Source organism: Giraffa tippelskirchi, chromosome 12 (assembly GCF_054371585.1).
Source record: "Giraffa tippelskirchi isolate mGirTip1 chromosome 12, T2T-mGirTip1v1.2.pri, whole genome shotgun sequence".
NCBI lineage: Eukaryota > Metazoa > Chordata > Mammalia > Artiodactyla > Giraffidae > Giraffa > Giraffa tippelskirchi.
This window is the reverse complement of record NC_137286.1, coordinates 111,146,250-111,161,132: the sequence shown is the minus strand read 5'-3', so window position 1 is coordinate 111,161,132 and position 14,883 is coordinate 111,146,250.

The window sequence follows — 14,883 nt, the reverse complement described above, 5'->3', positions numbered from 1 at the left end:
GTGTGTGATATTTCCAGTTTTGTTTTTATTTCTCAAGAATGCTTTGTCTATTTACAGTCTTTTGTGGTTTCATAGAAATTTTGTGATTGTTTGTTCTAGTTTTGTGAAAAATGTCACGGGTATTTTGATAGAGACCACATTAAATTTGTGGATTGCTTTTCATGGTATGGACATTTTAACAATATTAATTCTTACAATCTATTCATATGGAATATCTTTCCATTTATTTGTATCATCTTCAGTTTCCATCACCAAAATCTCATAGTTGTACAGGTCTTTCACCTCCTTGTTTAAATTTATTTTTAAGTATTTTATTATTTTTGATGTAACTTTAAATGGGATTGTTTCCTTAATTTTTCTTTCTGATAACTCATTATTAGGGTATGGAAATGAAAGAGATTTCTGGGTGTTAATGTTATATCCTACAATTTACTGATTTCATTTATTAGTTGTAATCGCTTTTTGGTGGAGTGTTTAAGGTTTTCTATATTACAGAATCATGCCATCTGCAAATAATAACATTTTTACTTATCTTTCAGTTTAGATGTTCTTATTTCCTCTCTATTGTCTGATTGCTATATTTAGGACTTCTAATATTATATTACACAGAAATGGTGAGAGTGGGCATTTTGTCTTGTTTCTATGTTAGAAGAGAGTCATTCAGCCTTTCACCGTTGAGTATAATGGCGGTCTTCTATTAAAAGGCCTTTATTATATTGAGATATGTTCACTCTATACCAAATTTGTTTTTACCATGAATGGACATTGACTTTTGTCAAAGAATTTTTCTGCATCTATTGAGATGATCATGTGACTTTTATCTTTAATATCATATTGATTGATTTGTGGATACTGAAATATCCTTACATCCCTGGCATAATTCCACCTAAGAATCTTTGTTATGTGTTGCTGAATTTGGCTTGCTAATATTTTGTCTATGATTTTTACATCTGCATTTATAATATATATAATTTTCTCTTTTTTCTGTAGTGTCTTTTTCTGATTTTAGTATCTTGGTAATTCTGGCATCATGGATTGAGTTAAGACCTATTCCCTCACCTTCAATTTTTTGGAATTGTTTGAGAAAGACAGGCATTAACACTTCTTTCAGTGTTAGTAGAATTCCCCAGTGAAGTGCCCTTTTGTTTTTTGGAAAACTTTTGATTCCTGATTTAACTTAAGTACCAATCCTTCTGTTCAGATTTTCTATTTCTTCCTAATTCCATCTTGTAAGATTGGGTGTTTCTAGGATTTATCCATTTCTTCTAGGTTGTCCAATCTTTTGATATGCAACTATTCAGAGCATTCTCTTATGATTATTTGTAATGTCAATTGTAACTTTTCTTTTAGATGAAATGTCCGTCCTATAGATACTAATTAAGGTCATCTGTCCTAATATGTCATTTAAGAGCACTCTTTCCTTATTGATTTTCTGTCTGGAAGATCTGTCCATTGATTTAAGTAGGGTCCAATATCTACTATTATTCTACTACTGTCATTTTTCCCTTTATGTCTGTTACTTTTTCTTTATATATTTAGTTGTTCCTGTATTAGGTATATATGTTTACCAATGTTATATCCTCTTCTTGGATTGGTCTCTCTATCAATACGTAGTACTCTTCTCTGTCTTTTATTATAAATTTTGCTTAAAAGTCTACTTTTTTACTAATATAAATATCACTATTCCATGTTTCTTTTCATTTCTATCAGCATAAAATATAATTTCCATCACTTCATTTGAAATGAGTGTGTGCCTTTAGCTCTGAAATGAATTTCTTGAATAGGTAGCATATAGATGGATCTTGTTGTTGTTGCTGTTGTTGTTGTTTTAATCCAATCATGTATCCTATGATTTTAATTGGAGCTTTTATTCCACTCACATTTAATGGAATTATTGATAGGTACTTACTGCTGTTTTATTGCTTGTTTGCCGGAGTCCAGCTCCAGCAGGTCAGGGTTCCCTCAGGATGGATGGCGTCGGCGATACGAATGAGAAGACACAGCGAGTCTCGGTGTTTCCAAGTGTCTTCTGACTTTATTGTTTTTAAGACAGCTTTTATACTTTTAGTGGTACATAGAAACAAATGTAAAGTATAGAGTCATGCCAGATCAGCTCGATGGATCAGCAGTTTTTGATCCATATCGGAACCAGAACACTGTTTGTGTTTCTAAGTTATAAAAGGTTTAAAATTGTTTACATCATCTTCTGGCCCAGAGACCTGCTAACATCTTGTGACTCTTTTATTGATAAGGGTGGATCAGCCAGGACACTTTTGTATCAGGCAGAGCAGGAAAGAATTCATTAATAGAAAGTTTCAAGGTAAAACCTGTTTTCAGTAATTTACTCTATGCCTTGAGCTTAATAGAAAAGAATGTGGTTCCATAAAGTCATAGCACAGCAAGCTGAAACAATATAGCACAAAGGTCAGTTCTTAGCAAAATCACCAGCTGAATTAACGATTGTCTTATTATTTGTATTAAAGCTAAACTTTCATTTATACAAATCTCTAATTGTTATGTTTTCATTATATAGGCTAAATACGTTAAGAGTAGAAAAGGCATAATGAGTAAGTATAGACTAAGTTACAGTTTTATAAAGCAACACTTCTTATATTTTCTAACAAGCCTTTCTTTCCTACAAAGGGCTCTGTGCCCATTGGGGCTTTCTGTGTGGAGGCTCTCAATGCTGTTCTGTTGTTAAGGGGCAGTCAAGCACATTAGCTCCAAAGGCACAGGTACATTTATTAAACAAACCAATATGCTAGCAAGAGGAATTTAGATTAGCATATTTTATATCCCAGATAATTTTATTTAGGGTGCTACCATTCAGGGGCCTTGTCGATTGAAATTTCAGATTGATCTATTTTAGAAGAGAATCAGGAAAAGCCTTTTTTCTAAGTCACAGAAAATAAGAAGAGGTTTATTGTAGCAAACATCAGAAAGACAGATATCATCTTTAAGGTGAGTGCTGAGGCAGCCTTCCGAGAATCCCTGAGGGCTGAGAAGCCATGCTCAATCAGCCCTCTACCTCATGACTCTGTCATGGGTGGGATCTCGTGAGCTGGCTCCTGGCACTTGTTTCTGTTTTTCTTTTTTTCGTTCCTCTCTGTTCTTTGTCTTTTACTTATTTTACTCTTTTCTTGACTTCCCTGGTGGCTCAGATGGTATGCGGGAGACCTGGGTTCAATACCTGAGTGGGGAAGGTCTCCTGGAGGATGAAATGTCAACCCACTCCAGTATTCTTGCCTGGAAAATCCCATGGATGGAGGAGCCTGGTAGGCTACAGTACATAGGGTCCCAAAGAGTTGGACATGACTGAGAGACTTCACTTTCACTTTCACTCTTTTCTTTCCTGTAGCTTGACAGTTTATTTAATATTATGTTTATATAACTTTATCTTTAGTATTTGTACAGCTATTGGAGGTTTTGACCTGTGGTTACTGTGAAGTTCATACATATTGACCTATAACTATATCTACCTATTTTAAGCTGATAATTATTTAAGTTCAAGCACTTTCTAAAATATATACATTTTAATTCCCCAAACATTTTATGTTTTTATATCATATTCACATCTTCATGTTTATTCCTTAACTCTTTACTGGAGCTAATTGACTTTATAATTTTTGTCTTTTAACCTTACACAGGCTTACTTAAGTGATTGAAAAGTAAATTTTTCTTTATATGCATTATATATTTAGTGTATATATACATATACTAGTTCACTTATATATATATTTTCTAGTTTAAGTGAATGAAAAAGTATATTTTGCTTTATATATATATATAATATGTATACTATTTATATCTATATATATAAATTTACATAAGTGATTGAGAAAGTATATTTTTCTTTTTATATATATAATAATATATATTTTAGAATATATATAATTAAATATATATGAATAGAAAACATATAAGCATATACTTCTTTACATACACACACACACACACACACACACACACACACACACGTGTATATATATATATGTATATATGGGCTTCCCTGTTGGCTCAGATGGTAAAGTATCTGCCCACAATGTGAGAGACCTGGGTTCAATCCATGGGTCAGGAAGGTTCCCTGGAGAAGGGAATGGCTATCCACTCCAGCGTTCTTGCCTAGAGAATTCCATAAACAGAGGAGCCTGGCAGGCTACAACCCATGGGGTCACAAAGAGTAGGACACAATTGAGTGACTAACGCACATATCTATATGTATAATATTTTTTTATCAATGATTTGCTCCTTCATATATTTTCTTAGTTCTTGTTATGACCTTTTTTCCTTTCGCTTAAATAAGACTCTTAATTTTTTTTTTCTAAGTTCAACTTGGTGGTGATGAAGTCTTAATTTTCCCTTGCATGGAAAATTCTTTATTTCCCCTTCAATTCTGAATGATAACCTTGTTAGTCAGAGTGTCTTAAGGTTGCAGGCTTTTCCGTTCATCATTTTAAGTAAATCATGCCACTCCCTTCTGGCTTGCAACATTTCTGTTGACAAGTCAGCTAATATCATTATGAGGGTTCCATTTTATATTACTCTCTACTTTTCTCTTATTGTTTTTAAAACTTCTGTCTTTAACTCTAGCTTTTGCCATTCTAAATATGATTTGTCTTGGTGTGGTAATATTTGGGTCAATTTTATTTGGATAATATGTGAACTGTGAAATTCCAGATGTTCAAGCTGGATTTAGAAAAGGCAGAGGAACCAGAGATCAAACTGCCAACATCTGTTGGATTATCAAAAAAGCAAGCAAGTTCCAGAAAAACATCTACTTCTGCTTTATTGACAATGCCAAAGCCTTTCACTGTATGGATTACCACAAATTGTGGAAAATTCTTAAAGAGATGGGAATACCAGACCATGTGACCTACCTCTTGAGAAATCTGTATTCAGGTCAGGAAGCAATCGTTAGAACTGGACATGGAACAATAGACTGGTTCCAAATAAGGAAAATAATACATTAAGGCTATATATTGTCATCCTGCTTATTTAACTTATATGCAGAGTACATCATGAGAAACACTGGGCTAGATGAAGCAGAAACTGGAATCAAGATTGCCAGGAATAATATCAATAACCTCAGATATGCAGAGGACTCCACTGTTACGGCAGAAAGTGAAGAAGAACTAAAGAGCTTCTTGATAAAAGTGAAAGAAGAGAGTGAAAAAGTTGGCTTAAAACTCAACATTCAGAAAATTAAGATCATGGCATCTGGTCCCATCATTTCATGGCAAATAGATGGGGAAACAATAGAACCAGGACAGACTTTATTTTTTTGGGCTCCAAAATCATTGCAGATGATGACTGTAGCCATGAAATTCAAAGACACTTGCTCCTTGGAAGAAAAGTTATGACTAACATAGACAGCATATTAAAAAGCAGAGACTTTACTTTGCCCACAAATGTCTTTCTAGTCAAAGCTATGGTTTTTCCAGTAGTCATGTATGGGTGTCAGAGTTGGGCCATAAAGAAGTCTGAAGGCTGAAGAATTGATGCTTTCGAACTGTGGTGTTGGAGAAGACTCTTGAGAGTCCCTTGGGCTGCAAGGAGATCCAACCAGTCCATCCTAAAGGAAATCAGTCCTGAATGTTCTTTGGAAGGACTGATGCTGAAGCTGAAGCTCCAATACTTTGGTCACCTGATGTGAAGAACTGACTCATTTGAAAGGACCCTGATGCTGGGAACGATTGAAGGTGGGAGGAGAAGGGGGCGACAGAGGGTGAGATGCTTGGATGAGTTTGAGTAAACTCCAGGAGTTGGTGATGGACAGGGAGGCCTGGCATGCTGCAGTCCATGGGGTTGCAAAGAGTCGGACATGACTGAGCAACTGAACTGAACTGAACTGTTTGGAATTCTTTGTGCATTCTAGACCTGAACGTGTTTCCTTTTTAAGGTTCTGAAAGTCTTCATACATAATTTCATCAAACACAATTTATGTTCCTTTCTCCCTTCTCTTTCTTGCGCCCCTATAATGCTGATGTTGGTATGCTTGGTATTGCCTTGAGTTACCTTGAACTATCTTCATCTTATTTTTTTTTCTTTTTGTTCTTTTGATTAAATAATTTTTACTATTCTATCTTCCGGAATGTTTATGTATTATTCTGTATCACCTAATCTGCTATTAATTCCTTACAGTGTATTTTTCACTTCCTTTATTTTATTCTTCAGCTCTATTTCCTTAAAATATTTGTAGTCCTTTATTGAAGTTCTCACTGTGTTCCTCTACTCTTTCTCTGAGTTCTGTGAACATTATTATTATTATTTTTTGAACCATTTGCCTGGTCAATTAATTATCTCTATTTCATTAGCTTTTTCTCCTGAAGTATTTTCTTGTTCTTTAGTTTGAAACATATCCCTCTGTGTTCTCATTTAATTAACTTGCCCTGTTTTTCTCTATGAAATGATGAAAACCAATTACCTATACTGTCTTGATGATGTGTCTGTGTGTGAGCATCCCTATGCAGTCTGCATATGTCCAGTGGCTTGGGAGACCTGGATATGAAGTGAGAATGGGCTGCATCTTCTCCTAGGGGTGTGCTGGCAGTTGCACCTAGGTAGGAGGCAGAACTGGTATAGAAGGCTAGAGTAGAAGTCAAGCATGAGCAGGGAAGCTCAATGGTGGTTGCTCAGTGGTGGCTGTTACTCTATTGAGAGATTAGGGTCAGGGACTAAAGGACTGGAGCAGGAGTGGTTGCTACGCTCAAGATCACTGATGGTTGTTACTCTATCGGGGAGTAGGGCCAATAGAGTAGGCACTGGAGCACACCCTAAGTAACTGAGGCTTCTATCTGTTGAGTTGGCAGCCTCCACCATGGTCAGAGGTAAAGTCAGTGCCTGATGATTTGGAGCCACACCTCTGAGCTGGCTTCACTTTTTCCCCAGTGCACAGGCACATGATAACCATGGCAGTCTCCCCACTAGCAGGGATCAGTGTCGGAGCGAAAGAGGCTGGAGAAGCAGCCTAGTGTGGGCTGAAAGTTGCACTGAGGTGTTTCTGAAAGGTTGATCAGAGCAAAAGAGAGATTTCAATAGCTATCTCTGTGCTGGGACTAGGAGCAAGCAAGTCTATGCATGTACAGAGTCTTGGTTTCTTATAGTCCTCCAGTAACCCCACTGGTTTTCAAGTCAGATAGGGGGCTTGCCTTTCCTGTGCTGGTCCCCAGGGTTGGATGCCTATTAATGGGCTCATATTCCTCACTCTGTAGTTAGGATCCCAAGTCTGTAATATCCCCCTCCTCTTCTGGGTCACCCCACTAGATGTATGGATGGCAAGTTGATCATGTCTCCTCCCTTCCAACCAGACTCCCTGTGATTCTTTCTTTATAGCCTTTGTTGTGGAAGAGCTGTTCTTCTAGTCCTTAGGTCATTCTCCGTGAGAGTTGTACTATATGTAGTTGTAATTTTGATGTGTTCCTGGAGGGCATAAGCTCAGAGTCTTCTTACTTTACCATCTTGATCCCACCTCACATAGAAGCTCACTTCTGATTGCTCTAATTTTATCAGTGAAATAGAAATCCAGGTAAACAGCTACAAATGAGGATTGGATATAAGGCATACAAAGTTTTGAAGGGAGAAGAAGTTATGAAGAAATTATTCAGAAAATATAGAGATATAAACTCTAGAAGCATTTAGAGCAGACATGGCAATGACAGTCACAGTTACTATTCTAGATATCTTTTGTTTACCTCCCTGTACCCTATGCATCTCCAGCATGCTCTCTACCTAAAATAGATTTTCTTTCTTTTTTAGATTTCCAGTTGGATTCAGCTAATGTGGAGTCACTAAAGGAGACAGAAGAGTAAAAGGAAAGTTAGGTCAAAGTATTAATTCCTCAAAATGTACCTCCCTCAGAGACCACTTTAGTTGGCTGTGTCTCAAGTTGAAGTCAATGCTCCTTTTAAGACAGACTTTCCTTCGTTTTATTTCCTTTAACCTTTCCCTGCTCTTGGTCCTTTAGACTTAGGGTTAGCAAAATATTTCCTAGTACTACTACTAAACTACTCTACTTTCCCACACACCATGTACGCATCTTCGAATCAGTTCCTTTACTTGAAATATGCTTATTTAAAGTATGCTTATATAGGGTGTGAACTCCTACTTACTGGAACCTGAATAAATAAATGGCATATACTATTCACTTGACATTTTGTTCACTGAATAAGTGAAATGTATAGATTTCTTAACGTCGGGATGAGTATAGTTATACTAGACTCAGTGGACTCCCACTTCTGTCTAAATCAGGTTCATCCGTCATGCTGTCTGATGACTGAGCCCATTCTCTCTAGTTTTTCTGTATATTCTAACATGTCTTTTGTCCTCCAGAAATTTTTCCTTTAAAGTCATTACAGGATTTGTATTTGGAACAGCATAGTAGCAGATGTCCACTGAGAAGTTTGAAAATTTTGCCAATTACCTTCTGGCCCTGTCTTATACAAAACAACCTCCTTTGAATTTAAAACAGATTTATTTTCCTCATATTGCCCAAGAATGCATCATTAAAAAAAACAACAACTCTCTTTCACCATATATCAAGATCTTGCCATATTTAAGTCTTAACCATCTGATCTCTTACGTCCTCTTTTTGAATCCTTTCTAATTGATTCTTTAACTTCCAACCTCATCCTTTCTATTCTTCTTCACCATCCTTCAACATTCTAACTGGAAGATACACTAAGCCTCAAAGTTGGAATATCTTGGATTTGTAATCTAGACCTGATTTTTGCTACTTTTGTTTATGTGTGGACATTACTTATCTGAGCCTCTATTTCCGTTATAAATAATAATTATAATAATAACAACAATATCTTTCTCAAAGTGATTTAATAAAAATTAAATATGATAATCTATGTGAAGGCCATAATACAAATAATAATTCAATATATATCAGCCTCTTCTTTTTTCATCTATCCCTAATTTTGTGGTGATTTATGCAGCTAAATTTCTAACATTAAAATAATTTCTGAATAACTTTTATAGCATTCAGCATATTTTTGTAAGTATCATAAATGCAACACTAAGAATTTAGAAAAATTTTAAAGGAGCCATGATTTTAATTAAGATGCCATATATATATTTTGTTACCACGACATAAATTCCATATGTGCTGGTGAGAGAGGAATAGGGGATATTCTTGCAACTAAGTAAGTAGCTGAGGATGGTGCATATTTTAACTTCAAAACCCAAAATAGTGCTGCATTAAATTAAGAATTCTACTGAGATGGGAAAAGATACATTGTCAAATATATGATAAAAATATAATTTTAAATTTGAAATGGAAATCCTTGCTTTGAGTTGTATATGTATAAAAGATAAACTGACAACAAAAAGTTGTCTTTTTTTGTCTATTGGTGTTTAAGATCACCTGTCATAGTTCGTTTTTAACACTGTGCTATGCCAGATCATCCCACTGGACAAACACCAGCTGAGCTTCTTTCTGAAATAACATAGCAATGCAAGGCTTGACTTCAAAAAAACACTAGATTTCATTCTATACATGGAAAAAACTTCCTAAAATAGTGGAAAGAAAATGCCAAGAAGTTCTACCTTGGTCTTCATGCTTCAAAAAATACTGCAAAATGAATAATTCTTTTTTTATTATTGAAACACAATAAGACAGTCTCAAGAATAAGACTGACTTACCTGGATTACTTATGTAAATTGAACTTGAATGCTGAAATAATAAGACTTAAGAAGCATGCATTGTTTTCCTGAGCAATAGTTTCAGAGAAAAACTTTTTAGTATCTAAGATTTAATAAAATAATTAAATATTTATATTCTAAAAATAAAATGAATGATGATATTCTTCTGTCTAGGCTCATTCAGGCTTTACAAGTATATAAGGAAATATTCATAAAATTGAATTAAATTCATTTAACTCATTTAATGTCATTGTTTTATTATTACTGTTGTGATGCTATTCTGGAAAGGGATAGGTATTCATTTATTGGAATTTTTGGAAAAGATGTTAGGAAAATATATATTGTCATAGTGAGAGTTTTCTGCACTTGTGAACTAGACATAATAATCCAAATATTTATAAAAAGACACAAACACACAGTAAATATAAACTATTTTAAAATAATTTATTTTACTCATTATTTTTGTAAAATAATAAATTTTTTGTATATTAAAAGTTAAGTATTAGCGATTTCTAGAATGCTCTTTTTATTGCATCAGAATATAATGCTAAACCCATAATCCTGACTTCCTATTATCAATCAAAAGTGATTTTTGGATTCTTATAGTGTAAAAGGCATTACTTTTTGTGTGTGTATGCTTTTATTTCAAGTAGACAAACATTCTCTGATGTCTAAAATTTTCAGTGAAGTGGTGCCTTTTATGTTTAGATGATAGATAAGCATTAAATACCATATTCTTTATAATCTTTAAAAGTTGTGACATTCTTTTGCTGTGTGTGTCAATTAGATTCCTCTCAATTAGCTGTTTTAATTAATTCATTTATAAAATAAATGAAATGATTTAGATTTTCTCTAAACCCTATTTCAGTTAGAGAAAATCAAAGAATAGAGAGGGAGAGAAATAATCTGTTTTGTAAAAAGAAATCTTATAGTTTTGAAACATGGAATACATTTTTAAAGACAAATTTTATAGACTTTTTTTAAATACTGAGTTAAAGTCCAATTTCTGTTTAAGTGAGTGAATTAAAATCATCTTCCTGGGACTGAAAGCTGAATAATTTATTTAAAGTCTTTATAAAGATCACTAGGCTTCAGAACATTTCCCCTCTATTTGCCTCTATAGCCAAAATTTGGTCCTTGGCACTTCCCAGTAGGAAACAAGAGAGTTAGCTCTGGAGAGATGGAAACAGAGAATCTCTGGTCTTTTGAACATCAAGTCACCACAGGGATTATGTGAAAATCTGAATACTCAACAGTGAGAAACCTGATCTGCTGTTTGTTCCTTCTGAGTTGGCATCAGAGACAAGGGACTTGTGTAGTCATAGGGAGCCCACACTCAGGAGAGTCCTACTCTCAATTTAAAACTCTGTTCTTGCTTCCTTAAAAGTCCTAACGACTTTTTTTAACAAGGAATCCCTAAATTATGCAGCTAGTGCTGCTTCCCCTGCTCTCCTCCTAAATTCTGCTGTCAGATTCATAATCACTGCAGGAGAATGCAGAACTTTTCTCTGGGGAAAATTATCTTGCTGGAGAGAAACTCCTAAAAATGCCAATCCTGAGAGTCATTCATGAAATGGCCAGTATGCTGTACAATCGGCCTACAGACAGGTCACACGTTAAAGGACTCCTCCACCACCAGCCAAACACACACACACACACACAGCTTCAAATAGTATTTCAGTGTTTCATTCTTATACATGAACAATCATCTAATATGAAGAAAAATTCCAGACATGGAAGGAAGTGACTGAAACACACAAACAGAAAAATAAGAATTTAGATAAAGGCAAAAATGCAGGGAGCATATTTTTAAATATATAAAAAATACTCAAAAATGTGAATGTTTCACTAATGAACTAAATCACGCATTGCTGTTTCAAACATATAATCAAAATAAACGTTCTGAGAGGAAAATAAAAAGAACATGAGAACAACATGATAGCAGGGAAGAAAATTAACAAAATGTCTCAGAAGGGAAGGAGAAATTCTTCCACATTAATAAACCCCAATGAGAACCCATAATAATTTTAAAATGTAAAAATTTTAAAAAATACTTCATCCTAAGACACATTAAGTAATATTTCTAAAAAAAAAAAATAATGATGAATAAAATATACCAGAGAAGCAAGTAGACAGAAAGAGAAAAGAAAGAAAATTATCAGGAATCAAACTGTCATAGAACGTCTTAAGAATAGAATAGAAATGAAAGAAAATGAGACAAAGCATTGCATATGCTGAGGGAACATGATTAGGCTACAAAGGGAAAATACCAGGCAAGGAAACAGTGAGCAAGGGATTGAAATAATCATAGTACACAGAACAAATAATGTTCAGTTCAGTTCAGTGTCTCAGTCGTTCCCGACTCTTTGCAAACCCATGAACTGCAGTACGCCAGGCATCCCTGTGCATCACCAACTCCCGGTGCTTACTCAAATTCATGTCCATTGAGTTGGTGATGACATCCAATCATCTCGTCCTTTGTCGTCCCCTTCTCCTCCTGCCCTCACTCTTTCCCAGAATCAGGTATTTTCTAATGAGTCAGTTCTTCACATCAGGTAGCCAAAGTATTGGAGTTTCAGCTTCAGCATCAGTCCTTCCAATGAACACCCAGCACTGATTTCCTTTTGGATTGACTGGTTGGATCTCCTTGCAGTCCAAGGGACTCTCAAGAGTCTTCTCCAACACCACAGTTCAAAAGCATCCATTCTTCGGTGCTCATCTTTCTTTATAGTCCAACTCTCACATCCATACATGACTACTGGAAAAACCATAGCTTTGACTAGATGGACCTTTGTCAGCAAAGTGATGTCTCTGCTTTTTAATATGCTGCCTAGCTTAGTCATAGCTTTTCTTCCAAGGAGCAAGGGTCTTTTAGTTTCATGGCTGCAGTCACCATCTACAATGATTTTGGAGCCCAAGAAATGAAGTCTCTCACTGTTACCACTGATCCCCCATCTATTGGTGGTTTAGATGGTAAAGAATCTGCCTGCAATGCAGGAGGCTCAGGTTTGATCCCAGGGTCAGGAAGATCCCCCTGGAGAAGGGAGTGGCAACCCACTCCAGTATTGTTGCCTGGAGAAGTCCCATCGAAAGAGGAGCATGGCAGGCTACAGTCCATGAGGTCCCAAAGAGTGGAACAATAATGTTAGTAAGTGAAAAATATGGCAGCTGGTCCTGTAACTTCATGGCAAATAGGTGGGGAAAAAATGGAAACAGTGGCAGATTTTATTTTCTTGAGCTCCAAAATTTGCAGATGGTGACTGCAACCATGAAATTAAAAGACATTTGCTCCTTGGAAGAAAATCTATGTAAACCTAGAAATTAAAAAAGCAGAGACATGACTTTGCTGACAAATGTCCATATAGTCAAAGCTATGATTTTTCCAGTAGTCATGTACGGATGTGAGAGCTGAACCATAAATAAGGCTGAGCACCAAATAACTGATGCTTTCAAACTGTGGTGCTGAAGAAAATTGTTGAGAGTCCTATGGTCAACAAGGCGATCAAACCAGTCAATCCTAAAAGAAAGCAACCTTGAATATTCATTGCAAGGACTGATGCTGAAACTCCAATGCTTTGGCCACCAGATGTGAAGAGCCAAGTCATTGAAAAAGACCCTAATGCTGGGAAAGATTGAGTGGAAGAGAAGGGGGCAACAGTGAATGAGATGGTTGGATGGCATCACTGACTCAATGGACATGCATGTGGGCATGCTAAGTCACTTCAGTCGTGTTGAACTCTTTGTGATGCTATGAGCTGAAGCCCACCAAGCTCCTCTCTCCATAGGATTCTCCAGTCAAGAATACTGTAGTGTACTTCTTCCAGCAATGGACATGAATTTGAACAAACTCCAGGAGATAGTGAAGGACAACGAAGCTTGGCATGCTGCGGTCCATGGGATCACAAAGAGTCAGATATGACAAGTGACTGAACAATGACAACAATGAATGATGAAGAACAGCTAAAACTGTACCAAAAATGAAAATGCAAATATATTATGCATATCAGTTGGTCTAAACTGCAAATTATAATAATATGAAAGCCAAATATATATTGAACTACGAATTCTAATCCATTTGTAATGGTAGTATAACAGAAGGGGAAATAGAGTTGGATATGAGAAAATGTTTTTAATGCTAATCTTCTAATGTCTATATTAGACACAAGCAATGAACAATGATAATATCTAAAACTGGAAAAAAGAAAAGTGGCAAAAGACACCACAGGTGGGTGGGAGAGAATGAAGGAGAGAGAATATGTTATTTATTTATTTGTGTTTAAATTTATTCATTTATTTATTTATGGCTATGCTGGGTCTTTGTTGCTGCATCGGCTTTTCTCTAGTTGCAGTAAGCAGAGGCTACTCTTTAGTTGCAGTGTATGGGCTTCTCGTTATGGGTTCTCTTGTTGTAGAGCATAGACTCTAAGGCACACGGGTTTCAGGAGTTGCAGTACATAGGCTCAGTAGTTGCGGTTCTCAGTATCAGGCTCAGAAGTTGTGGCACACGGACTTAGCTTCTCCAATATATGTGGGATCTTCCTGAACCAGTAATTGAACCCTTGTCTCTTGCATTGGCAGGTGGATTTTTTACCACTGAGCCATGAGAGAAGCCCGAGAACATGTTACTTGGAAATTTGGAGACTGAAACCTGAAAACAATAACAAATATATGTGATTGGTTTCCTGTGGAACATGAGACTAGGAATTGAAGAAAACCGTCTTGATTTGTTTCAGTTGTGTTTTCAAATTAGTCTCATGGTATTATATTTTAGATCAGATATAAATTTGAAAAAATATAAAATATGTTATTAATATTTGGCTGATTTCTCATCTCCTGTATGTTTTAATTCCACATAAAATTAAACATTATTTTCTGATGTAACTTTTATATGATATTTATATTTATCTCTATAACTTAATATCATTATTTTTATTCAGTGGGCCTTGAATTTTTAAATTCTTATAAAACCACTATACACACAGATATGAGTAAATAAAAACTTGAATCATCTAAATCTACTCTTACAAAGGGAAATTACAAGATTAAAATGGGAAGAACTGGTTTAAGTACTGTGAGTACCATTATAAGGTAAAGTCTTGTCTTTCTTCATTTCACAGAGCATAATTACTTACATGTCCATGATTGAAGCCAAGTCACAGTTACCAACTTAAATTCAAATAGCAAGTAGGTTATATTTAATGGACTACTATTTCATGTATTTAGGAAACTGCTGCTGCT